The 26216-nt window shown below is 36.6% G+C and overlaps 1 long non-coding RNA gene across 1 annotated transcript in view; it reads left to right on the top strand.

Moving 5' to 3' along the window:
• LOC141413841 (uncharacterized) overlaps positions 1-15154 on the top strand; it is a 45805-nt gene extending 30651 nt beyond the window's left edge. The window contains exons 2-3 of the long non-coding RNA XR_012438778.1: positions 10014-10077; positions 10786-15154. This is a non-coding gene — a long non-coding RNA (uncharacterized lncRNA). The remainder of the gene's footprint in view (positions 1-10013; positions 10078-10785) is intronic.
• Positions 15155-26216: the final 11062 nt, after the last annotated feature.

The following is a 26216-nucleotide window of genomic DNA, read 5'->3' as shown; positions in this document are numbered from 1 at the left end:
AGAACAGCTTCCTTTTCATCATGGATTTTGGACAACAGATCATTTTCCTTTTCTTTTCCTGCTTGTCTGTGAAGGGGGGGTATGATCATTTATCAATGATGCAACATTGAATATTATTCACTAACACTGTCTTATTTCTGAAAGCATATAACCAACTGATTATCAATTCTTTCTGATCAATATACCTAAGTGTCTTCTGCTTTCTTGTCTGCACACCAACTGGAAACAACACAAAATTGATGTATACCTTCAATGAGTATGTGCATGAAAACATGTAGCTTGCTGAGTAATAAAGGGAGAGGGAAGTACCAGCATGGATGGAGCTCTGTGTCACACTGACTGCCTAGTACAGAAAAAATTAATCAGTTAACTAATCTTAAGCCTGCAATGTTTTACATTCTAACACCCCCAAAATCATGTGACCACAACACTTTACCAAGAGTTTAGTTATTTTGGTAGTATTGGTTTAATTAGAGAGTTGATACTATGCAGTATTTTGTAATGGTTTATTATATCAGCCTGATTATCTCATCATATGAACTAATGCAGCTCAGGAAAATCAGATGTCCTGTTTTCACATCTGTCTTCTGTGCTGACAAAGCACATGTTGAGCATGGATAGAAAAATTGGGCACAAAAGAGACCTGCTGAAACTATTCCAGGATTTGGGAGAGGGGGATAAAGGAGAATGATGAAAGGAGTGAATTCAGCTATGATATATTTGATATATTGTAAGAACTTTTGCATACTGGATCCTATGGGACACAGCTAAGGCAGTCCTGAGAGGAAAGTTTATAGCCATGAGTGCACATATTAAAAAGACTGAAAGATCCCAAATCAATGACCTAATGATACATTTCAAGCTCCTAGAAAACAAGAACAAGCAAATCCCAAAACAAATAGGAGAGAAATAATAAAAATAAGAGCTGAAATCAACGAAATGGAAACCAAAAAAACCATACAAAGAATTAATGAAACAAAAAGTTGGTTCTTTGAAAAAATAAACAAGATTGATAGACCCCTGGCAAACCTGACTAAAATGAGGAGAAAAAAAATACAAATTAGTAGAATCAGGAATGCAAAAGAGGAGATAACGACAAACACCATGGAAGTCCAGGAAATCATCAGAGACTACTTTGAGAAACTATATTCAAATAAATTTGAAAATCTTAAAGAAATGGACAGATTTCTAGATACATATGACCATCCAAGAGGTCATATTAATTTCCAAGAGGAAATTAATCACCTGAATAGATCTATAACACAAAATGAAATTGAAGCAGCAATCAAGAGTCTCCCCAAAAAGAAAAGTCCAGGACTTGATGGATTCTCTGCTGAATTCTATCAGACCTTTAAAGAAGAACTGACACCAACCCTCCTTAAACTGTTCCACGAAATAGAAAGGGAAGGAAAACTGCCTAACACATTTTATGAAGCCAGTATTACACTTATCCCAAAACCAGGCAAAGACACCTCCAAAAAGGAGAACTAAAGGCCAATCTCCTTAATGAACATTGATGCAAAAATACTCAACAAAATAATGGCAAACCGAATTCAATAACACATCAAAAAGATTATTCACCATGACCAAGTAGGCTTTATCCCAGGGATGCAGGGGTGGTTCAACATACAAAAATCAATAAACGTAATAAACCACATTAACAGAAGCAAAGACAAAAACCACTGGATCATCTCAATAGATGCAGAAAAAGCCTTTAATAAGATCCAACACCATTTCATGATAAAAGCTCTAAGAAAACTAGGAATAGAAGGAAAGTACCTCAACATTATAAAAGCTATATATGACAAACCTATAGCCAGCATTACACTTAACGGAGAAAAACTGAAACCATTCCCTCTAAAATCAGGAACCAGACAAGGATGCCCACTATCTCCACTCCTATTCAACATAGTCCTGGAATTCCTAGCCAGAGCAATTAGGCAAGAAGAAGGAATAAAAGGAATACAAATAGGTAAAGAAACTGTCAAACTATCCCTATTTGCAGATGACATGATCCTATACCTTAAAGACCCAGAAAATTCTACTCAGAAGCTTCTAGACATCATCAATAGCTACAGCAAGGTAGCAGGATATAAAATCAACATAGAAAAATCATTAGCATTTCTATACACTAACAATGAGCAAACGGAAAAAGAATGTATGAAAACAATTCCATTTACAATAGCCTCAAAAAAAATCAAATACCTAGGTGTAAATCTAACAAAAAATGTGAAAGACCTCTACAAGGAAAACTATACACTTCTGAAGAAAGAGATTGAGGAAGACTATAGAAAGTGGAGAGATCTCCCATGCTCATGGATTGGTAGAATCAACATAGTAAAAATGTCGATACTCCCTAAAGTAATCTACATGTTTAATGCAATTCCTGTCCAAATTCCAATGACATTCATTAAAGAGATTGAAAAATCTACCATTAAATTTATATGGAAACGCAAGAGACCACAAATAGCCAAGGCAATACTCAGTCAAAAGAACAATGCAGGAGGTATCACAATACCTGACTTCAAACTATATTACAAAGCAGTATCAATAAAAACAACATGGTACTGGCACAAAAACAGACATGAAGACCAGTGGAACAGAATAGAGGATCCAGATATGAAGCCACAAAACTATAACCAACTCATCTTTGACAAAGGAGCTAAAAATATACAATGGAGAAATAGCAGCCTCTTCCTCAAAAACTGCTGGGAAAACTGGTTAGCAGTCTTCAAAAAACTGAAACTAGATCCATGTATATCATCCTAAACCAAGATTAACTCAAAATGGATCAAGGATCTTAATATCAGACCACAAACTCTAAAGTTGATACAGGAAAGAGTAGGAAATACTCTGGAATTAGTTGAGTAAGAACTTTCTCAATGAAACCCCAGCAGCACAGCAACTAAGAGATAGCATAGATAAATGGGACCTCATAAAACTAAACAGCTTCTGTTCATCAAAAGAAATGGTCTCTAAACTCAAGAGAACACCCACAGAATGGGAGAAAATATTTGCCAACTATACATCAGACAAAGGACTGATAACCAGAATATATAGGGAACTCAAAAAACTAAATTCTCCCAAAACTAATGAACCAATAAAGAAATGGTCAAGTGCACTAAACAGAACTTTCTCAAAAGAAGAAATTCAAATGGCCAAAAACACATGAAAAAATGCTCACCATCTCTAGCAATAAAGGAAATGCAAATTAAAACCACGCTAAGATTCCACCTCACCCCTGTTAGAATAGCCATCATCAGCAACACCACCACCAACAGGTGTTGGTGAGGATGCGGGGAAAAAGGAATCCTCTTACACTGTTGGTGGGAATGTAGACTAGTACAACCACTCTGGAAAAAAATTTGGAGGCTACTTAAAAAGCTAGACATTGAACTACCATTTGATCCAGCAATACCACTCTTGGGGATATACCCAAAAGACTGTGACTCAGGTTACTGCAGAGGCACCTGCACACCCATGTTTATTGTGGCACTATTCACAATAGCCAAGTTATGGAAACAGCCAAGATGCCCCACCACTGACGAATGGATTAAGAAAATGTGGTATCTATACACAATGGAATTTTATGCAGCCATGAAGAAGAACGCAATGTTATCATTCAGTGGTAAATGGATGGAATTGGAGAACATCATTCTGAGTGAGGTTAGCTTGGCCCAAAAGACTAAAAGTTGTATGTTCTCCCTCATATGTGGACATTAGATCAAGGGCAAACACAACAAGGGGATTGGACTTTGAGCACATGATAAAAGCAAGAGCACACAAGGGATGGGTGAGGATAGGTAAGACACCTAAAAAACTAGCTAGCATTTGTTGCCCTTAACGCAGAGAAACTAAAGCAGATACCTTAAAAGCAACTGAGGCCAATAGGAAAAGGGGACCAGGAACTAGAGAAAAGGTTAGATCAAAAAGAATTAACCTAGAAGGTAACACCCATGCACAGGAAATCAATGTGAGTCAATGCCCTGTGTAGCTATCCTTATCTCAACCAGCAAAAACCCTTGTTCCTTTCTATTATAGCTTATACTCTCTCTACAACAAAATTAGAAATAAGGACAAAATAGTTTCTGCTGGGTATTAAGCAGGTGGGGGGAGAGGGAGGGGGCGGAGTGGGTGGTAAGGGAGGGGGTGAGGGCAGTGGGGAGAAATGACCCAAGCCTTGTATGCACATATGAGTAATAAAAGGAAAAAAAAAAAGAACTTTTGCAAATGCCACAATGCACCCCCAGCACAAAAATAAAAAAAATTAAAAAAAAAAAGAAAAATTGGGCACAGATAGGTGTCCAAACATGGTTGTGTTTTTCTACTCTGATCCTTTCCTGATTGCTCATCAACGCTTACCCATATCCTATTCCAGGTGTCATTTTCCTTTTTGCATGAAAAGCTACTCTCTCTAAAAGATTTTTTTCTGCACCACATGGATGGACTTCAGTTTTCTGTGGTGTTTTTGTTTTGTAGATTTTATCTCTTGGTTCACCATTGGCCATAATATCTTGAAAAGTTCTAACGAAATACTGAGTTTGTTGTTTCATTCTTTTGTTATTGACTTACTTTCATTTTTACTTGTTCTTTTTTGGAAAGAAAGACAAAGCACTTTTGCTAGTTGAGATAAGGATAGCTATACAGAGAGATTCTTAGGATTGCTAAGTTCTTGATCCTCTTCCCATATTGACCTCTGTCGCTTTAACATTATTGGATTAGCTCCTCTGCAGTGTGGACATCAAATACTTTCATGTTCTGGTTTTTCCTATTTATCCACATTCCTCCCGAATGTGCTCTCCCTTTAGCACATGACCTAAGTCTTACAACATTGCTGTATTTGCCCTAGATCTAAAGTCCACTTATGAGGGAGAACATACAATTTTTTGTCTTCTGAGCCTGGCTAAGTTTGCTCAGGATGATGTTCTCCAGTTTCATCCATTTACTTGCAAATGATAAGGCTTCATTCTTCTTCATGGCTGAGTAAAATTCCACTGTGTAAAAATACCACATTTTCTTAATCCATTCGTCAGTAGTGGGGCATCTTGGCTGTTCACATAACTTGGCTAGTGTGAATAGTGCTGCAATAAACATGGGTGGGCAGGTGCCTCTGGAGTAATGGGAGTCGCATTCCTTTGGGTATATCCCCAGGAGTGGGATTGCTGGATCATATGGCAGGTCTATGTTTAGATTTTTAAGAAGCCTCCATATTGTTTTCCAGAGTGGGTGCATTAGCTTGCATTCCCACTAGCAGTGTATGAGGGTTCCTTTTTCCCCACATCCTTGCCAACACATGTTGTTGGTGGTGTTTTTGATGATAGCTATTCTAACAGGGGTGAGGTGGAATCTTAGTGTGGTTGATTTGCATTTCATTTATGGCCAGAGATGGGGAACATTTTTTCATGTGTTTTTGGGCATTTGAATTTCTTCTTTTGAGAAAGTGCTGTTTAGTTCAGTTGCCCATATCTTTATTGGTTCATTGATTTTAGGAGAGTTTAGTTTGAGTTCCTTGTATATTCTGGTTATCAAACCTTTGTTTGAAGTATAGCTGGCAAATATTCTCTCCAACCCTGTGAGTGGTCTTTTCAGTTCAGAGACCATTTCTTTTGTTGTGCAGATGCTTTAAATTTTATGAAGTCCCATTTGTCCATTCTTTCTCTTGATGCCTGATCGGCTGGGGGTTTATTGAGGAAGTCTTTGCCTATACCTATTACTTCCAGAGTATTCTGTGCTTTTTCCTGTATTAACTTCAGAATTTTGGGTCTGATATTAAGGTCCTTGATCCATTTTGAGTTGATACTAGTACAGGGTGATAAACATGGATCTAGTTTCAGGTTTTTGCAGATGGGTAACCATTTTTCCCAGCAACATTTGTCGAAGAGGCTGCCTTTTCTCCATCATATGTTTTTGGTGCCTTTGTTAAAAATAAGGTGGGCATAGGTGTGTGGACTCATATCCGGGTCCTTTATTCTGTTCCACTTGTTTTCATGTCTGTGCCAGTACCATGCTGTTTTTATTGCTATTGCTTTGTAATATAGTTTGAAGTCGGGTATTGTGATATCCCCAGTGCTGCTCTTTTTGCTCAGTATTGCCTTGGCTAATTCTCAGTTTCTTGTTTCAAATGAACTTTAGGGTAGATTTTTCAATCTCTGTGATAAATATCATTAGGATTTTGATGGGAATTGCATTAAACATGTACTACATTGCTTTTGGTAGCATAGCCATTTTTACTATGCTGATTCTACCAATCCATGAGCATGGGGGATTGCTCTACCTTCTGTAGTCTTCCTCAATCTCATTCTTCAAGTGTTTGCAATTTTCCTTGTAGAGGTCATTCACATCCTTTGTTAAGTTTACTCCAAGGTATTTATTTTTTTTTGAGGGTATTGAAAATGGAATTTTTTTCCATATATTCTTTCTCAATTCATTTGTTTTGGAGTATAGAAAAGCTAATGACTTTTGTAAGTTGATTTTGTATCCTGCAACCTTGCTGTAGCTGTTGATGGTGTCTAGGAGTTTTTGGGTAGATTTTTTTTGGTTTTTAAAATATGGACCATGTTCTCTGCAAAAAGGGATATTTTGACAGTTTCTTTACCTATTTGTATTCTTTTTATTTCTTCTTCTTGCCTAATTGCTCTGGCTAGGAATTCCAGGACTATGTTGAATAGGAGTGGGGATAGTGGGCACCCTTGTCTCATTCCTGATTTTAAGGGAAATGGGTTTTGGTTTTTCTCCATTCGGTGTGATCTGGCTATGTGTTTGTCATATATAACCTTTACAATGTTGAGGTATATTTCTTCTATTCCTAGTTTTCTTAGAGATCGTATCATGAAGTGGTGTTGGATCTTATCAAAGGCTTTTTCTGCATTTATTGAGATGATCAATAGATCATCTCAAGTGGTTTTTGTCTTTGCTTCTATTGATGTGCTGTATTACATTTACAGATTTGTGTATGTTGAATCACCCCTGCATCCTGGGATGAAGCCTACTTGGTTGTGGTGAATGATCTTTCTGATAAGTTGTTGTATTCAGTTTGCCATTATTTTATTGAGGATTTTTGAATCAATGCTCATTAAGGAGATTGGCCCACAGTTCTATTTTTAGAGATGTCTTTGTCTGGTTTTGGGATGCATGTAATATTAGCTTCATAAAATGAGTTAGGCAGTGTTCCTTCCCTTTCTATTTCATGGAAAAGTTTAAGGGGAATTGGAATTAGTTCTTCTTTAAGGGTTTGATAGAATTCAGAGAGAATCCGTCAGGTCCTGAACTTTTCTTTTTTGGGAGACTATATTGGTGCTTCAATTTCACTTTGTGTTAAGGATCTATTCAGGTGATTGATGTCCTCTTGGTTCAATTTTGGATTGTCATAGGTATGTAGAAATTTGTCAATTTTTTCAAGATTTTCAAATTTATTAGAATATAGGTTCTCAAAGTAGTCTCTGATGCTTTCCTGGATTTGTGTACTGTTTGTTTTTATCTCCCCTTTTGCATTTCTGACTTTACTGATTTGGGTTTTTTCCTCTCCTCATTTTAGTCAAGTTTGTCAATTTTTTTATTTTTTCAAAGAACCAGTTTTGTTTCATTGCTTCTTTATTTATTTTTTTTGTTTCTATTTCATTAATTTTGGTCCTTATTTTTATTATTTTTGTCCTTCTGCTTGTTTTGGGTTTTGCTTGTTCTTGTTTTTCTAGGATTTTGAGATTTTGCATTAGGTTATATAGTTGAGATTTTTCTGACCTTTTAATATATGCTCTCATGGCTATAAACTTTCCTCTTACGACTGCCTTCACTGTGTACTATAGATTGTGGTAGGTCATGTTTTCATTTTCATTAGGTTCCAGGAAACTTTTAATTTCCTCTTTTATTTCATCAGTGACCTATTGGTCATTGAACAATGTGTTGTTCAGCTTCCATGTGTTTACATGTTTTGTACTGTTGTTTTTGTTGTTGAGATCTAGTTGTAATGCATTGTAATCAGATAGAATGCATGGAATTATTTCTATTTTCTTGTATTTGCTGAGGCTTGCTTTGTGTTCTAAGGTATGATCAGTTTTGGAGAAGGCTCCATGGGCTACTGAGAAGAATGAATATTGTGCAGAAGTTGAATGAAATATTCTGTAGACACCAGCTAAGTCCATTTGATCTGTGGTGTGATTTAGTTCTAGAATTTCTTTATTGATTTTTTGTTTGGATGACCTATCTATTGGTGAAGGGGGTATTAAAGTCTCTCACCCCCACTGTGTTGGAGTCTATATATGTTTTTAAGTCTTTCAAAGTATGTTTGATGAAATTGGGTGCACTGACATTGGGTGAATATATGTTGATAATTGTTATTTCCTTCTGGTGTTTTCTCCCTTTTATTAGTATGTAGTGTCCTTCTTTATCTCATTTGATCAATGTATGTTTGAAGTCTACTTTGTCCAAGATAAGTATTGCTACTCCTTACTGTTTTCAGGGGCCATTGGCTTGGTAAATCTTCTTCCAGCCTTTCACCCTAAGCCATTGCTTGTTTCTATCAACGAGATGGGTCTCCTGTAAACAACAGATTATTGGATTTTCCTTTTTAATCCAGTTTGCCAAATGGTGTCTTTTGATGGAGGAATTAAGTCCATTAACATTCAGTGTTAGTATTGATAGGTATATGGTGATTCCTGTCATTTAGTTGTGTTTGTTGTTTAAGGGTTTGATTTTGTGCAGCTGAATCGATGTTACTCTCTGAATCCTTATTTTTTCTTCTCCTGTGGGTTGGTACTGCCTGTCCTCTCATGGTGTTGTTTGCTCTCATTTTCTATGTGCAGGACTCCTTGAAGCATCTTTGTTGTGGTGGCTTGGTGGTCATATTTTTTTTAGTTTCTGATTAGCATGGAAGACTTTTATTGCTCCATTTATTTGAATGATAGTTTTGCTGGGTAGAGTATCCTAGGGTTGAAGTTATTTTCATTCAGTGCCCAGAATACCTCACTTCATACCCTTCTTGCTTTTTAGGCTTCCATTGAGAAATCTGCTGTGATTTTGATGGGTTTAACTTTACGTGTTATTTTTTTCCTTCTTACTGCCTTCAGTATTCTCTCTCTATTCTCTGTGCTTGTTGTTTTAATGATGATATGTTGTGGAGTAGGTCTATTTTGGTCAAGTCTTTTTTGTGTCCTGCAGGCTTCCTGTACCTGAATAGGTATAGCTTTCTCCAGATTTGGGAAGTTTTTGTTATTATTTTGTTGAGTATATTATGAATCCCTTTTGCTTGAAGACTAATAGCTCTTCAATTTTCCTTTAATTTCCATTTTATCTTCAAGTTCTCAGATTCTGTCCTTCCCTTGTTCTATTCTGCTGGAATGGCCTTCCCTTGTGTTTTTTTAAATTTCTGTTTCATTCTTTTTTCTGAGGTTTTCCATATCATGGGTCACTTCATCTTTAATATTGTCAATTTTTGTCTTTCATTTATTTATCTATTTATAGTGTTCTCTGGTTCACTTTGTGTTCATTTAGGGCTCCTATAAGTTCATTTTTTTTTTGGTGTCTTCTCATATTCTTTATTTTTGTTGTCTTGGAATTTCTGGAGTGCCTCTTGAATGTTTTGGTTGACCATGTCTAGTAACAGCTCCATGAAATTCTTAGCGATTAATTGCAGGATTTCTTCTTTGAGGATGTTCTTGTGGGCATTGTTGAGTTGATAACCAAATCTTATCTCTTTCTTGCATGTTCCTGTCATAGCCTTTGTGGAGACACAAAGAAGTTTAGGAGAAATTACACTGAAGAGAAGGACAACAACATGACAAAGTGTGATCTAAAATCATTTCTAGAAAGAGAAGACTGACCATGTATATGAAACACTAATAGAGTGCCTTTTGACTGGGAATTCTCCATTCATAATCACAGCTACAACATTTGATCAATCTAAATTAAAACTATGAAAGCTATGGTCTGAAGTGACAACATCTGATAGTGTTATGTTTACAATGAACTTCTTGATAGACTTTATCTCAGGAGCTTCTTATATGTACTCTTGTTTGTAGATATAAGGACAGTGATGTAAAGAAGATAAAATGCTTCAAAAAGTTGGCCCAGATTCAAGGCATGGTATGTAATAGAGTCAAGATTCCTATTATACCTTGGTGTTTCTGAAACATAGGTCACAGTCCATATGTGAATCTACAAGCAGAAGAATTCTTAACATTTGCCTGCATGATTTTCTTCTCAAGAGAAAGTTAAAGAGTCTTTGTTCTAGTGGGTAGGACAAGAACCTCAGCAGAAATTTTAGAATATAGATATGTTCCTTAATCAACCATACCACAAATAGTTTTATCTAATATCAAGAGAAGGAAACTCAACAAGGATGAGGGCTAGAGTTATCACCAATGATACAATCATAACAGCAAAGGGCAAGAATGACCAGCAGGAGAGATGTGGACAGTATCATAGTGCTTTTTGTGCATCAAATATCAGTTTTAGTAAATAATGAGCAATTTTGGCTCAAGGTCAATATCCTGTGTGGTGTGTGGAGTTCAGGGCTATTTGTACATAGTGAGTCTCACAGGTACTGTACACAGAGACAGGTAGCAGCTTTCAAGGCCTGGCTGGCAGCCCTCTTTCCTCAGTGGGACCTGAAGTCATTCCTCAGTATAAATCCTCACACCTTGCTCATTCCTGTAGGGGCCAGGTCTAAGAGAGCATCCATATAGAAATTCAACCTAGCACTCATTTCAGGTCCCCAGGAATGGATTTCAGGAATTTCAGTTTTCTTTTGAAAATTGAAGATTATATCTTCAAATTTGTTGTCTCTGGCAGCTCATGGGCATATGTGGCTTCTGGGAAGAGTAGGACAAATGCCCAACACAAGAAGGTAAAGCCCTTCAGTTATGGGAAAGCATATTTATAAGAAGACCCATTCCCTTCCTCTAGTGATATAAGTGACAGCAATAAAGGTATGCTTCAGTTCCACTTTCATCAAATATAAAACAAGCCTATTCTTCCATTTGGATTCCATCTCCTAACCATCTTCCTCATTACATTTATACCCTAAAATATTTAAAAATCACTTCCTTTTGGATAATTTCCTTTGGAGAAAACACTTTACCTATATGATTTGCCTGGCTTCAGTGAAGAGCTGCAGACTGGTCATGGTTGAGATTTGACAATGTTTTAGATATTCAGATTTAGATATTCAGATTTCTAATCCACCAAGAATAATGCTTTGGAAAGAAGACAGCAAAGAGTCATAGTAAAGAGGCTCCAACCACATCAGAAGCACACAGGTACTGCAACAACTCACCAACATGTTCCCTTTGTGAGGAATCAGGAAATAATTAAGGGAACTTATATTACAAAATATGCAATGGCATTCATTAATAAGGATAAATAAATTATGGTGGTTTCAGACAATAGACTTCTATTGTCACCCAAAGGGAAACCTGGTAAAAGCTTGGAATTGCCTGAAAAGAACATTATTAAATGAAAGATGCAATTATGAAAAGGCTATTTAATTGCAACAATAAGACATCCTGGGAATGAAAAATGATAGAGAGGGTTAAAATCTATTTGGAGGTCAGGGAAAAGGGAGCAAATACAGATAGAGCACAGAAGGATTTTAGGGCAGTGAGTTTACTGTGCTTGATACATTATATAATTGTGAGTGCACTTTGTTGCACATTTGTCCATATTTCTAAAATATGCAAGATGAAGAGGAATCTAAATGTTAACTATAAACTTTGTGTGGTAAGGCATGTCACTTTCTGAGAAGTGTTCAGACTAGAAAGGAATGTACATGTGTGTGGAGGGTCTGAGGTAAATGAGAAATCTCTGTATTTATGCTCAATTTTTCTGCAAATGTAAAACTTCTTTTTAAAAAGTCTATATTTTAAATGTCTTGAATCATAACTTAAAATATTTCTGCTTATAGGGAAAATTCTATATTAAGTGAATACAAGAAAAAAATCATCATTCATACTTATCCTCTTATATCTACTTATCATACTTATCCACTTATATCTAAATAATCAATTCAAAAATATCTATTAACACAGAATAGACTTCACCAACATCACTGAATATCAAATCAGTCTAATAATCAATGGCTCTCCTAAACCCAACTATAACCATTATATAGCATAACAGAAAAAAATGACACCATTGACAGCAGTAATAGAACCAAAATATATATCAAAATATACTTCAATGGGAATATGCAAACTTTAAAAGAGAGAGCAGTGTAAGTTTTCTCTTTCCTGCCACACAGGAATGCATCATGGAGATATATGCCATGCTCCAGATGTAAACATTATAACATTTAAAGAGATCAATTTTTCTCAAAATCATCCCCAATTTAAATGCAGCTTCCGTCAGATTACTAATTAGCTAATTGCATGCTTTGTTTTGAACTTTCAAAGTCAGAATGCATTCATTTGGTGAAGAGGGAGGAGGTGGCAGACTTTGGGCCAAATTATCTTGGTTCAAGCTCAGCTCTTGCTTTTTCTACTTGTAGGATCCTAAACAGGTTATTCCACCTCTCAGACTCAGTTTTCACTTTGCGGAAATACGGGTCATATGCCTGCCTTGTTGGACTTATGAAAGAAATGAGTTAATACAAGAAAAGCATTTGGGACAGCATTTGACAGTAAGTGTCAGTAGCTATGATTATGTAATGAAAAGGATAATTAGAAATAAGTTATGGAAAATGATTCACCACTTTCTGAAGACAAAAGAGCAAACGGAATCTCATCTGTCAACAAGGAATATTTATTTATCCTAACTGCTAACAAAATGCACTCCAGAATCTGGGTCTGGTTCAAATCCAATTCTGGTATTAAGCAGAGTCAATTACATTACAATACCTTCATTTATTGCTTTCTGATCAGATCAAATGGTATTAGTGTTATTATTTTTGTGGTATTATGTTTTCAACTCAGGTATTCATGCTTGCTAGGCAGGTACTCCATCACTTAAGCCATATGTCCATCTGTTTTTCAGTTTAGTTATTTTTTAGATAGGCCCTTTTATCACTCAGACATGCCTAGGACTAACCTTCTTAATACCTAGATGGTATTATTGGTGTGAGCAACTGGTCTAAACCTCTATTAAGGCTTCAGTTATGAATTTTGAAGCTCAGGTACTGGTGGGTAGTGGATTGAGAATACATACTAGCCCCAAGGCACATGGAGTCTCACTATTCCAGTCCTCAGAAGGACGTACTGGTCTCATTAGCCCTTTTCAGTGAGGGTACAGACTGAATTCCCGAAGATTTGTTTTTGACAGGTGAACATCTGTAAACTTCTTAAGGATCAGCTCAAGCTCCTAATGATATAACTTCATGTGTGGATTCTCACTTCTTTCTCCCCTTTCATAATCTTTCTTATTCCATTTTACCAGAGACAGACTGTGTGTCTATCTATGCCCAATGTGAATGTTAATCTATAACACTGAATAGAAATGTAGAAGCCTTTGCTCCTCAGTTAAAAGTACAAATTAAAGTACAATATTGTGGCATTAAAACTTGATTTTAGAAAAGGTGTTTTCTAAAATTTGCTTTTAATAATAATCAGGAAAAAATTAGTTCATCAATGGCCCAGAAACCATTCAATAGAATCTTCAGGGATGCATTAAAATGTAAATTTTAATCTATAATTTGGAGGACTCAAGGAATTGAGTAACATCATTTTAGCACAACTCATGCTTTCTTGTGTCCATTCATGTATCAAGTATTTTCACCTAATAAGGTGAAAAACATGACTCAAATTGGATGACATTGACAATGAATAACATCACTGATAGGAACAGGAAACATAAAAGAAACATTCTGAAAATGAGGAGATACATTTTTATAACATCTAAATTTTATTTCTATGATTATAAGTTGTAATACATATATTGTACATTTATCCAAATTGGTTCCAATCTCGTTGATAATCAAATTACCATCCTATCATAATTCATAAATTCAATGACATGTTTTTATTACTTCTTTTCTTCCCTTGTTCCTTGTTGAGCCTGTGAAACCTGTGTCCTTGAGTTTACCCATGCTCAGAGTGAATTGATGCTACTACCACTTACATTCCAAGAGACCACCTTTTACTACCTCATGCACCTGATTCACATTTCTTGCTGAAACTCAGAGTTACAACGTGACTCAACAATTTGGATAAGGTCATTGGACATCTGAGCTTTCTTCCTTCACTTTGTTTAGCAAGTCTTGGAAACTTTTCTAGAACACACTCCAGGACGATGGAAGAACAAATATCACAAATGCTTGATCTGACTCAGAATCATCAAAGAAAACAGATTCGCATTGTGTCAATTTCCTACCTATGCCAAAAGACATTTTCTGTACCATTGGTATGCAACTTAGATTTTGGGGAGCATTGCTACACATGAAAATTAACTACACACAACATCAATTATCACATTCTCTTTGGATGGTCAGAATTCTCTAGATAACTGAGAAGTATTTTCATTATGACACAGTTTGCTTCAGGGACAAAATTATTACCTGTATAATGGAAATAAATTCAAATTCACAGGAACATATCAAAGGCAAATAGAATAGCACTAGACTTCCAGTATGTTAATACTGGTAGTAGACCAAAACACAAGTATATGTAAGAAGATCCATGAAATACTTCAAAGCCCTTGCACCTCTAGGCTATGCTGATCCAGTGTAGCAATCTGACATGTGAAATGATAATGAAGTCCATAGGCATTCAGGCAGGGTTCCAGTGGTTTTCCTCCACAATGAAGAAAACACTTGACTATTGTGGACTCTCTTTCCATCCTACACTCCTTGTCATCAAGAGTCAAGGCTTGCATACCTCCATGAGGCCCTGGCAATAAATTTGCTCTACTGTGGAACTGATCTCTGACCTCACCTAAAGGGATTTGAAAGAGAGTACTAAGTTGCAACAATGCAACCCAGGCCTTATAAGTTCTTAGCTTTCAAAGGCCAGCAAGTTTCTGAGCCTTGCTGTGAGTGTGTCGTTCATTTATACCATGTTTCTGAAAGCATGTGTCTCTTTCTAGCCATGATGGATATATCCCTGTCTCTGTCCCCAAAATATGTTCTTGGGGTTTTGGAAATCAATACACTTTATTAATAATGCTCCTGTGTTTGCTTTTCAAGGTCATTTCCAAGCTTCATTTTTTTATTGTTTTATTATTCATATGTGCCCTGCCCCCACCCCCTCCCTTACCACCCACTCCGCCCCCTCCCTCTCCCCCCCACCCCCTCAATACCCAGCAGAAACTATTTTGCCCTTATTTCTAATTTTGTTGTAGAGAGAGTATAAGCAATAATAGGAAGGAACAAGCGTTTTTGCTGGTTGAGATAAGGATAGCTATACAGGGCATTGACTCACATTGATTTCCTGTGCATGGGTGTTACCTTCTAGGTTAATTCTTCTTGATCTAACCTTTTCTCTAGTTCCTGTTTCCCTTCTCCTATTGGCCTTAGTTGTCCAAGCTTCATTATCTTTGCCCTAGCTAAAAAGTGACATTCTATAACTTCTATACTAATATGATACAAAAGGACACAATCTGCAAAAAGACCTTTTATAAATCCATGTGACAATAAAGTCTACGTGAGTCCTACAACAAAATGATAATCTTAAAGTTTAGTCACATGGACTAAGTTTGTGTCATTCTGTCATAAATACAGTTTGAATTCAACTATTTTTCACAATTTATTTGGGACTATTAATAAATGTTTTTTTCACAATCATTATTTTATAAAAATCTGCTTAAACTTGCTTTCTCCTGGGTATTCACTAAGTTTCCTTTGGCATATAATTCTATATGCAAAACATATTAATTGTTTAAGCTATGCTTTGATAAAAATTATAAAAGAAAATACTGTCATTAAAACAATTTTGTATAAATTCACAAACTTTGCAATTGTTTTAAATTGCAAAGTGGCTTTAAAGGACAAACATTTCATGTTTTACAAGATGATTTACAAGACAAATTGTCAAAGTCTAAATGGAGTGACTTGTGAAAACCCTTTCAAAAGTGTTAATTACTGAGGGTTTGTTTCTTTTTTACAAAGGGTTCTTATGCATGGTTACCTGACACCAATAGAAGCTCTCCAAACAGGTCATATACTACAAAAGTAAACTCATTCTTGATTCAAATACTTATTTTTAATAATACTAATATTACTTTATATAAAAGTAAATATGTGTCTTAATGATCAAAGATCAATACTCACAAAATCGAGAATGAGAGAAAGTAAAAATTGTAAGAATACCCAAGAAAGATGTTCCTGAAGACACTTAAGTAACCACCAAAGCATTAATAAAAACTGAAATATGAAGTGTTATTTATTGCATATTTCTGTGTGAAGAAATTGAAAGTGAATATAGACAAAGATAATATGATGCACTCTCACAAGCTTTGCGTCCCTGGCCTACAAACCTAACGGGGGTCTACTGGAGATGCAGAAAGGACAAAGGATAGAAGACAAACATGCACAAAGTTGGGATCAGGTGTGCTGGGTGTTGGGATGGAGACACACAACAGCCACATTACTTCTTTTTTACTTCTCTTCTTTTACTTTACTTCTTTTCTCTATTTTTAAAACCTTAACTGTTTTCTATTCTTTAAAGTCTTGGTCCTCAGACTTTCACTGTCCCATGTTTCCTCTAATCTCTAGCGTAATTTCTAAAGTCTCAGTCCTTAGACTCTCTGACACACAACACAACTACCAGCAGTGTCATCAGTGGCAGCCAACCTTGCAAGCAGCCAGCCAATCAACCAATCCCACCAGGTCCTCCTTCAGAGAGTCTTCTATATACAGTAAACAAGGAGGTGGAGCAACAGTTCTTGGGGAGGAGTGTGACGTTATAACAGGAGAAACCTGTGAGGGCTACTCTCTGAACTAAACATCTTATGAAAAACAGCTGTGCTGCATTTTGCTCTGCCCCCTTCTGTGGCTGGGGTCATGCCAAACTCAGCCTACAGGTTATTTGACACAGCTGTGTTTATGTCAATTCTCATAGGCTTCTCATAGTCCACTCCCCACAATGTACATTTCAAAAAGCTCAAAGAAAGGATTACTAATGTTTTCACCATAAAGAATTGGTTAATGTTTGGGGAAAGAAATATGGTTAGCTGGATTTGAAAATTACACAGTGTATATACATACCAAAATGTCACATATATTCCAATAATTATGTACAATTACTGTGGTTTTATTTATTAGTTAAAATAAATTTTGATACATTATTTCATTTTAGGCAGACACTTTATCCCTTGAGCCACACCTCCAGCCCACATTATTTCATTTTAAAAAGGAGCTAACAAGTAATACACTTTTAAAAATACTATTTCTTGCTGGACTGTGTGTTTTTAGCAAATGCTCTGTTTGCAGACGGAAACTTAATCTATTAGATTAAGTTACAAAAGTTGCTTATGAGTTCCTTTTAACTCTGTGGAAAATCCTTGTCCCTCTTAATCCATGTACTATTTTTCCCACTGTCTCAGAAGTTTGCATGTTTGCTTTATTGCTATTACATCACAGCATCATGTAGTTTTCCAGGAAGTATAGTCATACAAACCAGCATGGGGTAGTTATGTTAGACAGGGAGATTTCCAGTCACTATTTCTCCTGGGGCTGGTGACTGCCTGTCTGTGGAGAAAGTGCAAATGCTAATAAAATGGACTAACACACAATGTATTTTTCTTTTTCAACCATGAGGTAGTTTTCAAAGTGATATCAGTCATAAAATACTCCTATTTTAATGTCTTTTGTGTCTAAGCATCATTCTCTTTTAGAAATTTTTGATAATTATAAGCACACACAATATTTCATTGGTGTTGATGTCTTTCTCAGCAACAATTAGAAATCAAAGCACTTTTGTTACAATAGCATTCTCAGGAGACTGCTATCCCATTCCCTTTTTGTGTAAAAAATTGTTCAACTTTTGTTTTCCTGAGATGCAATATATACCCATATCCATACTTGTGGACTAAGAGTGAAGACAGAGTGAAGCATTTCTGCCTGGACACATGTCACCATCTTTCTTCAATCACAGTTGCCCTGTCTCTTATTGCAGAATGGTCCTGGCACTATGCAGTGAAGGGGAAATGAAGAAACTTCTCCACGGGGCCCTTCCATCCTCTTCTTTCCTAAACCACGGGCCACAAGGATTAGGGTGTAGATAGCAATGATTAACAAAGTGGCAACACATCTCTGAGAAAAACTGACATCAGAGCTTACCTGCCTGAGAATCTAAAGATGGTCTTGTCCACAGGCTGTAGGGAGGAAGGCACTAGAGGATTTCTCTTGGGAGAGGGCCTATTCTGGAGACAGATAATGAGAAAGGCAGATGCTTTTCAGTGTCTGCCCTTGACAGAACCTTGTGAGTTCTTTAATGAATAATTGTTGGTGTGTTTTGGGGTGGAAGAAGTGTGTGACATATACACTCCTTACAGTGTGATATGGGAGAGCTTCTAAAGACTTCCTTTTGGTGAAAGAACAAAATGACACTTTTGGGTTTGTAATTAGTTTATTGAAATGAAAATATATTTATGGTTTCAACAATTGTCTTGCTTTTCATAAGAAGTTAAAAATTAGGAGAGAAAAGTTATGATTTACAGCATCATCAGTTGGTTTCTGGTCACTCACTGTAATCCACAGAGTCAAAAAATTTAAGGAAAGTTAGTACTCAGCACAATAACTGCTGTTATTTGTCCTGCAAAACAAAAATAGGGACATAATTTAGATTTTCAACTCTGTCTCACTGAAAATAAAAACTTTTCTTCACATTAGTTTTGTGCATTTTTAAATGAGCATTTAGCATTCAAGAAAGCTTGGGGAGACATTCAGACCATGTAGTCATGTGCTATTGTTCAGGAGATATTTACTGATGTCAAAAAAGTGCTGCTCTGGGGCTGTGTCTATGTCATTTCCCCAAAAGGCTCCCTTCAATGACTCTCTCAAGTTTCAAGATTTTTTGAAAAACTTATCCTGGACTCTTACTGAGTAAGTCATTTACTGATCTACATAGAAAATTAAACTGCTTTCATATCTCTTTCAACACAGAATTCTTTTTTTTTCATTTTTCTTTTATTATTCATATGTGCATACAAGGCTTGGTTCATTTCTCCCCCCCTGCCCCCACCCCCTCCCTTACCACCCACTCCGCCCCCTCCCTCTCCCCCGCTCAATACCCAGCAGAAACTATTTTGCCCTTATTTCTAATTTTGTTGTAGAGACAGTATAAGCTATAATAGAAAGGAACAAGGGTTTTTGCTGGTTGAGATAAGGATAGTTATACAGGGCATTGACTCACATTGATTTCCTGTGCGTGGGTATTACCTTCTAAGTTAATTCTTTTTGATCTAACCTTTTCTCTAGTTCCTGGTCCCCTTTTCCTATTGGCCTCAGTTGCTTTAAGGTATCTGCTTTAGTTTTCTCTGCGTTAAGGGCAACAAATGCTAGCTAGTTTTTTAGGTGTCTTACCTATCCTCACCCCTTCCTTGTGTGCTCTCGCTTTTATCATGTGCTCATAGTCCATCCCATTGTTGTGTTTGCCCTTGATCTAATGTCCACATATGAGGGAGAACATACGATTTTTGGTCTTTTGGGCCAGGCTAACCTCACTCAGAATGATGTTCTCCAATTCCATCCATTTACCAGCAAATGATAACATTGCGTTCTTCTTCATGGCTGCATAAAATTCCATTGTGTATAGATACCATATTTTCTTAATCCATTCGTCAGTGCTGGGGCATCTTGGCTGTTTCCATAACTTGGCTATTGTGAATAGTTCTGCAATAAACATGGGTGTGCAGGTGCCTCTGGAGTAACAGTCTTTTGGGTATATCCCCAAGAGTGGTATTGCTGGATCAAATGGTAGGTCGATGTCCAGCTTTTTAAGGGCCTCCAAATTTTTTTCCAGAGTGGTTGTACTAGTCTACATTCCCACCAACAGTGTAAGAGGGTTCCTTTTTTCCCCGCATCCTCGCCAACACCTGTTGGTGGTGTTGCTGATGATGGCTATTCTAACAGGGGTGAGGTGGAATCTTAGCGTGGTTTTAATTTGCATTTCCTTTATTGCTAGAGATGGTGAGCATTTTTTCATGTGTTTTCTGGCCATTTGAATTTCTTCTTTTGAGAAAGTTCTGTTTAGTTCACATGCCCATTTCTTTATTGGTTCATTAGTTTTGGGGGAATTTAGTTTTTTAAGTTCCCTATATATTCTGGTTATCAGTCCTTTGTCTGATGTATAGTTGGCAAATATTTTCTCCCACTCTGTGGGTGTTCTCTTCAGTTTAGAGACCATTTCTTTTGATGAACAGAAGCTTTTTAGTTTTATGAGGTCCCATTTATCTATGCTATCTCTTAGTTGCTGTGCTGCTGGGGTTTCATTGAGAAAGTTCTTACCTATACCTACTAACTCCAGAGTATTTCCTACTCTTTCTTGTATCAACTTAAGAGTTTGGGGTCTGATATTAAGATCCTTGATCCATTTTGAGTTAACCTTGGTATAGGGTGATATACATGGATCTAGTTTCAGTTTTTTTGCAGACTGCTAACCAGTTTTCCCAGCAGTTTTTGTTGAAGAGGCTGCTATTTCTCCATCGTATATTTTTAGCTCCTTTGTCAAAGATAAGTTGCTTATAGTTCTGTGGCTTCATATCTGGGTCCTCGAATCTGTTCCACTGGTCTTCATGTCTGTTTTTGTGCCAGTACCATGCTGTTTTTATTGCTATTGCTTTGTAATGTAGTTTGAAGTCAGGTATTGTGATACCTCCTGCATTGTTCTTTTGACTGAGTATTGCCTTGGCTATTCGTGGTCTCTTGTCAACACAGAATTCTTAAAATACAGTTCAGAAATAGTATTTTGCCAAATAGAAGCATGTAATATTTCTGAATTTCTCTCTCTATAGCCTAAAAATGAGAACTATTGAAGACGAACCAAGGATTGATGACTTAGGTGCTCAGTATAATATTGGGACTGGATACTGTGGATGCTTATTCAAACTCATGTCTGAAATAAAAATATTCCCATTGTCTTCAAGTGGAAATGCTGCATAGTTTGTTCTTATGTTTTCTGATATGTTTCTAAGTTTTCTACCATAAGAGTTTTTAAACAGAATAATGGAACCTTAAATATATTAGTAAGAAACATATAATAATAATTAGGGAAGTACTTATTCTTGTACAATGTTTTTTTTTTTTAAACAATCCATCTCACACAGTGTTTTCAAATCCAGAATCTGTTTTACTAATTCAATGTTTGCTAAAAGAAAGCCTCCAAGATTTGCAAACATGGTATGCTAACAAATTTGGCTGCTGAGGGGTATATTCAAAATTCTCTAAATTAGGTACATATGAAATTTTTCTGAGTTAGAATTTTTACTTTTATTTTCTTATTGCCAAAGAGGAACTTTGTTAATCATTCCTAGAAATGAGATGTTTTTGGGAGCCTTGGATTTTTTCCTTTGGTGAAAATGTGTGTGTAGGAGAGAGAGAGAGAGAAAGAGAGAGAGAGAGAGAGAGAGAGAGAGAGAGGGAGAGAGGAACTGAGGGAGAGGTAATACTGCTTGGGAGATTTCTTCTCCTCTGCTTAGTAATTTCCAATTATTATTTACTGAAGATTCTCAAAACAGGGTAAAACATCAGCCTGACACTTTGGAAGGCTTTCTTAATATGCATGGTATTTGACTCACCACATAATTAAATTACATGACAGTTTTAAAAAATTATGTGCATCAGTTGCATTGACATAACTAGTAACAATCTCAGGGCATGCATCTTTCTAGTCAGCCATGCTACAAAGCAAAAAGAAGAAACCAAAATTACCATCATAAGTTATTCTTTGATCAGGGTGTCACTTGGGTGGTTGAGAAAACATAGTTTCTTTTGTCCCATAGCATTTTTGGTGAAGGCCTCACTGACTAAAGGAGTCACAAGTTCCTGGTACTGACTCAGGGACACTGTAGAATTGATGGTCTGTGCAATTATCTTCTCCAGAAGTGTGCAGCCAGAACATGTGTAGACAAATGGGAACATGAGCTCATTATCAGTGGTATGAACACATTTTGAAGAATACCTGTTGGGAAATATATTTTAGGTCTGAATTCAGACCTAGATTCAGAAAGATTATGGTGATGGTCCAGATTTTAAATTCTAGGAAATAAAATTCCAGATTGGAGGTGCACATGAGGTCTTGCTAATTCTTCCTGTATTATGCAAGCCCAGTGAAATGGAACACTATGAATCTTTGTCTCAAATGAATGCTAAATAAAAGAGATGTGCTGACTTGTTGGGTCATATTAAACATTATTTGGTCTTTTTTTTTCAAAGTCATGCCACATGTTACTACTCTTATTAAGAATATGGCATAGGATTATCAACTGTCCTATAAATATTGGATTTAGTATAATATCCATTACCTGCCTTTGTTCTGACAATAGCCTGCCTCAACAGACAATGTGTAACAAGACTTCTTTTATTTGAAGTTACCTCTTGTGACCAACCTGTGAAGGAGAATGAACTCAAGACTTGGATTCACATCAGCTGTTTTTAGTGTTGATTCTGCAATTTTCTTACTAAATTGAGTACCTCACCTTTTTTGTCCATCTCACCTAACATCAGAAACAAGGAAGGAAGGGAGGAAAAGGAAGGTGGGGAACATAAACAAACTTTGTAAATTATACAAATACATTACATGTGAGATGTATTGACATTGAGCACTTTGTAGCTGGCAGAGAGTTTTCTTACATCATTACTAGAAAGGGACTCCAGAGGTCATGAGTTCTTCTTCCCATCAGCATTTAACATTAAGGACTATGAGAAAATAAAGGTTTCTTGAAGGTTCATATCAAGTTTGCAAAGGTCTGTTTTACTAAACCAAGCTCTTCATTGCTGGGTCCAACTCTGAAGACAGACCCTTCTCTCCAGGAAAATTTCCTTTTCTGTTTTGGAAACATATATGGCTCCAATGACCGAGGTCCATGAACAAATATCTTTCTCTGTCTTGATGGAAATATCAAATTTTAACATTTAATCCAAGGATATCCTAGATTTTGTGATAGCTGTGACCATGGTGTAATGCTCTGAGTGATAATGGTACACTTGCTACAAGCAGCTCTAATGCAGGAATAACCTCTATGAGGGCTTACCTTCTTTAATTATCTGGATTTATGGTGATTTTTTAAGAGAATTTTACCCAGGTTCCTTATAATGAGGTTGACCTGTACAGGAGCTTGGAAGTTGGAGCATGATCCCTTGGGTACCAAGTAAATAATATGTGGATCAAAGGCAGCATTCTCATGTACAAATTTCACCTGAATAGCATCAAAGGAGGATGGCCACCAGCATGAGGAACACCACTAGCTTCATTTTGAGGTGGCTTTTGTTGGATATTCTGTCATATATGAACAGGATCAAGAAATTATCTTTGGAGATGAGCACAAAGACCTGCTGTATTTATTCCATGAAGAGTCAGGTTAGTCCTTCCCAGGAAATGAGAATATGAACAAGATTAACATAGCATTCCACCAGCAATAACCCAGAGGATCAAACATAACCAAGACACCTGTGATTTGTTGCAAACTATGAGTACACAGATTTTTGGACCATACATTTTGAGTACTCCAGTGAAACATGCCCATAGGAAAATTATTTGGAAATGCCTCAAACATATAATTCATCTTATAAACTCTGGGCCTGTTTGTCCTCTTCATTTTTTTCATACTTATAGTGGTGTCTTCCTTTCCTCCTCCTCCTTCTTCTCATTCTCTATCTTCCCTTTCCTTTTCCTTTCCCTTCTTCCCTTCTTCTTCTCCTTTCTTCATCTCCCTTCTTCTCCCATCTTCTTCTCCCTCCTTCTCCCTTCTTCTCCCTCCTGCTACTCCTTCTTCTTCTCCCTTCATCATCTTCCACTTCTCCTCCTCCTCCTCCTCTACTTCCTCCTCCTTCTCTTTCTTCTTCATCCAACATCTACTTTTCAAGTTATTTATTTTTTATCCTTCTTCTTCCTTTACTTTCTATTCCTGATCCTACTCCTCTTGATTCAATTTGCAAAGGCATTAATTTCCATTTCTTACAGCTTTTGCAGGTTTCAGTGCTTGATCAAATTTCACTCACCTACTCTGTGCAACATGCTTTCCTCACCCAATGGCATTGCTTTCTGTAAGTTGATTTGAATTTGTAAGAGAAAGTACCACTGGCTAACCTTGTTGTCAGATATTTTTAAAGGATTATTTCGAATAGGTAATTTCCCAAACTCATTCATCAATCCTTAAACTGATTTTCTTTTGTTTTGTTATTTTTTAGGAGTTTCCTTACACTGACTCAAAGAATGATGTAATTAGAGGAATTCATTAATGCTCAGGGAAGGTGGGGCTGATAATGGATACATCAATTTGGGAATGTGTATTAAGATCCGGGAGGAAAATTTGTCATGATCTTTTCTTTGGCAAGCTACAGTGCTGCTCAATCAAAACTTCGTGTTCTTCATTGTTACAGTAGATATAATTGAGACCATGTTGAAGTTTTAGAAGAATTGATGTATATGCATGTGAGTAGCCTTATAATTAGATAATTGATAATGCATGGGAGACTTGATCCCATCTTGCCATCCAATGATGCACTGTCCCATTACTGAATACATGACAATATAGCTTCTCCTATGAGTGCATGCTGTGATAGATGTCCACCTAATTTCAGGGAACAAATTAGCCAATATCCTTGCTGGTGTGGAGCTCACTTTGTAATGTAAGAAGCAACACACAACCTTTATACACATTTAGAGATACCAGCAAGAGATGATTGCTGCAATGATCAACAAAATAGCCACAAACAAGAAGGAAGTAGTAAAATGGCTGTGGAGGGGCAGCAACCTGTAAGCAATGCAGTCATCTGTGTGTGGAACTGCCCTTGTAGCTGTAACTTTAGACTATTGAATGCTGATATATAGATGCAGAACTTGGACAATGTTCTAGGCAGTGGGAACAAGTCCATAGGCCTGAAGGTAGATGTTAGTTTCCAAGATGTTAGTTGGAAGATGTTAGGAGAGAGCAGGCTTGTGTAGACAAGAGAGGGATGGGGTGTCCTATATAATAGTGAACACTGTTTAAAAAGAAACATCATGAATAAAATAGAAGAGAAATAAAGTTAGCTCCAGGATAACAAAGAAGAAGGAAATGGACATCCAAGCAAAAGAGATGAGTCAATCTTTAATCACCTTTCTTCCTTATGAAGGAGCATTACATGTCAAGAACAAAACTGATTCAGGAGAAGACAAAAAGTACTTTTTGCTTGCACTTATGGTTGACCCTTACCACATTGTCATTAGTCAGAGTCATTCCATCCAAACTCACATGAAAGATACTGACAATGAAATTGTACTCTGTTTCTTTTCTTAAGACTTATAGGGACTCAGCTTGGTACCCCAGTTTTTATGGACCTCTACTGCCCCTGCTGATAAGAAGTTACTTTGGAAGGTTCTAATTCATGCTAAAAATAATCTACATTACATACAGTTGCCCTCACTAAGGAGATTATGGGTTTTTAAGCCTCTGTGTCCTCTCAGGACACCTGATGGTGACCCTTCACCGAGAAATGAAGTAATAATAACTTATTTTAGAAAAGTGTCATTTGCAAACCAGCATTCACAGGGAGCCAAAAGATCTGAATGATAGTCTATCAGTCTTTCTCTCCACACACTCCCTAAAATAAAGCTTTGTTCAGGTTTGTAATTGAAGTTCAGAATATTGAGAAAAATAAACTCCTTCAGCATCCACATTGAGAGACAGATATTTGTGGATTACCTCTGGGCCAAGACAGGTTGGAATTCTAAATTGCTTACATTTTACCTTAGATGAGTTTTTGCCTTAGGAGAAAAAATATGGAAATTATGCTCTAAAAATCTTATTTACCTGGTGAACACCTTTAAAAAGACAAGAAATAGAGTCAGATTAACAATTTTGGCATGTGAAAGCCTGTGCTGTACTTAACAGAAGGAAGCAATATGGTGTGAGAGCCATCTTGTCTCAGTGATTCATGCATTTGAAGAAACACCTACAAAACACTAATGCTAATGTTTAAATGATCTTTAATTGGTTACATATGTGTATCTGCTGCTCAGTATCTTGGAGCATGATACCCTATATTTCCTTTTCTCCCACTATTCTGTGCTTCTGTAATACTTGGTCTACTCTCATCTGTCAGCCTACTAGGAAATAAACCTCAGACACGTCTTTGGAGGTGAACCTCTTCCTTC

The sequence above is a fragment of the Castor canadensis genome, chromosome 1 (genome assembly GCF_047511655.1).
Source record: "Castor canadensis chromosome 1, mCasCan1.hap1v2, whole genome shotgun sequence".
NCBI classification, from domain to species: Eukaryota; Metazoa; Chordata; class Mammalia; order Rodentia; family Castoridae; genus Castor; species Castor canadensis.
This window is presented reverse-complemented; position numbering and strand designations above follow the sequence as displayed.